This window comes from Octopus bimaculoides, chromosome 6 (genome assembly GCF_001194135.2).
Source record: "Octopus bimaculoides isolate UCB-OBI-ISO-001 chromosome 6, ASM119413v2, whole genome shotgun sequence".
NCBI classification, from domain to species: Eukaryota; Metazoa; Mollusca; class Cephalopoda; order Octopoda; family Octopodidae; genus Octopus; species Octopus bimaculoides.
In genome coordinates, this window is record NC_068986.1 from 23,951,245 (window position 1) to 23,953,863 (window position 2,619).

Consider the following 2,619-nt stretch of genomic DNA (forward strand, 5'->3'; position numbering starts at 1 on the left):
CATACATATATTTGTATGGGGGTGTGTTTATTATTTCACAGCAATATTATGCGTCAGTGTTTGTCTAAATATACTATAAATATTTCTAAATGTATTTGTTTGTAAATATAAATCAATAGAATCATATATATAGAGACACACAAACACATGAATACAGAGATACATCAAGAGATAGAAATGCCTACACATGCTCATTAAGATACACGCATATACTCCGCCGACTATATATATATACATATATATATGTATATATGCATACATATTTCTATATACACATATATATATATACATACATATATATAAATATATATACATATATATATATATATATATATATATATATATATATATATATATATATATATACATATATATATATATATATATATAAATATATATACATATATGTGCATCAATGCATATATGCATACATGCGTAATATACATAATTGAGCACGTACACTGTACATACCGGCGTGTATCCTCATTGTAAACTCACACAAAATCACGAATCTCTGTTGCTACAATGATTTGCTACTATTATGTATAAAGCGTCACATGACAGAACTGATGTTGGTATGCACGCGATGGCATATGATGTAAGTATTTAAAGATGCATACTTTGCCTGAGTGCGTGTAAACACTGACGTGTTTATATATTTATTTACCTAGGATCCAGTGGAAAAAATATAAATACAATGCAACACTCCGCAAATTCATCAAAGCAATGCCCTAACTTTTTTAGTACATTTTCCCTTGCTCAAGCTTATTACAGATTTTCTCAAACGACTCTTACTTGTATTGCGTTTTATTATATTTTTTAGGAGTTCTTGCTGTTGCCTGTGTTTGTTGAAAAGAAGTTATCAAAATAACTTCTGTCCGCTCATTTCCTCAGTCTTTCTCTTTCTCTATATCTCTCGCTCTGAAAACACTTTCACAGATTATCTAACCTTGGTTCCCCTTTCTATTTCTATCGCCCACTTTCATTTTAACACAAGCTAACTAAGTACTCTCACACATTCCTTCTCCAACCTGTTCTATTTCTTTTTCTCTCCAGCTATGATTATCATTTACAAATCCTCTAATCTTTCTTCCTCTCCCCTTCTCCCTTCCACCCCTTTCTACTTTTCTTTTTCTAGCGTTCCTTCGCATTCTTTAACATTCTCTTCTCGCTCGTTCCGGATCCCACAATTATATAAGCCCATAATGAATAAGTTGTTTGCTCCGCTAATATATCGCTTTGTTTCTATCTGATATTTTTATTTAATCTGGTGGACAAGACTGTATCCAGCTCATTGAACAGGCTTTCGAAGCTCGAGTCGCCTTGAACATTGACAAATCAGGTTGAGGCTTCAGTCAAAATTATGATTGAAGTGCTCTCCCGAGAGTCAAGGCCCAAGGAGGGAACACCGGACATACGGTCAAAAGGAAACCAGAGAATAGATACAATACAGGTAGGGAAGTATTAAAAAGATATGAAAACGAAACCCAAAACCTTCACTGTGTATAAGCATATATAGGTATATATTTTCTTTTATTCTTTTATGCATTTCAGCCCAAAGGCTATGGCCATGATATGATAGATGAATATATATATATATATATATGTATATATATATATATATATATATATAAACATACGAGTGAGAGCTGTAAAGTTACTGGCTTTAAGGGTATAGCGTAAAGCCTGGTTAGAGTCCCAACCTTCTGAGTTCTTTTACTGGGCTCAGAAAACCTAATGGATCGCTAGAATAAATGAGTAAATCTGAGAAGTGAATATGGTGAATAAAATCATAATTAACTTATTCTCCTGTATTTATTTTTACACAAACTCAGGAACTTTTTAGTACCCCGCATATATGTGTGCGTGTTTGCATAAATCTCAGTAAGAATCACACACTACATGCACACACTGACACACAGGCACACACAGACATAGGAGTTGCTGAACCTTGTTAGTGTGAAAACGTCGAGCGTTGGATGGTCGACAGTTCGATAGTGGATGCTGATTGGTTTCATCGGAATTGAAGAAATGCCCTGTGATCAGACTTAACCGAGGAGTATTAGACTCAGTACTGATAGTAGAGAAAGCATAAACGGGAAATGGTTCCTACCAGGAACATAATTGGAAGGCTATTCGTAAGCGACATTATAGCAGTCAGTAGAGTGGCCATAGTTTGGATACGATCCAGAAGTTAAACTATGCATCCTCCGATGAGGACATTGTATACCATCGTTGGCGTCAGCCGTCTTTTGTAGATATTTTAGAGACGGTAGCTCTAAAATATTTTTTTTTTCTTTATTGCTAACAAGGGGCTAAACATAGAGGGGACAAGCAAGGGCAGACAAAGGAATTAAGTCGATTACATCGACCCCAGTGCGTAACTGGTACTTAATTTATTGACCCCGAAAGGATGAGAGGCAAAGTTGACCTTGGCGGAACTTGAACTCAGAACGTAACGGCAGACGAAATATCGCTGTTTCGCCCGGCGTGCTAACGTTTCTGCGAGCTCGCTGCTCTAAAATATTGTTTAATAAGTAGTGCAGTTTTCGTAATCTAATCATTACTCTGTTGAGTCTGTGCATTCGCCATGAGAGAAAGAGGGGAGTGAGAGGGGGT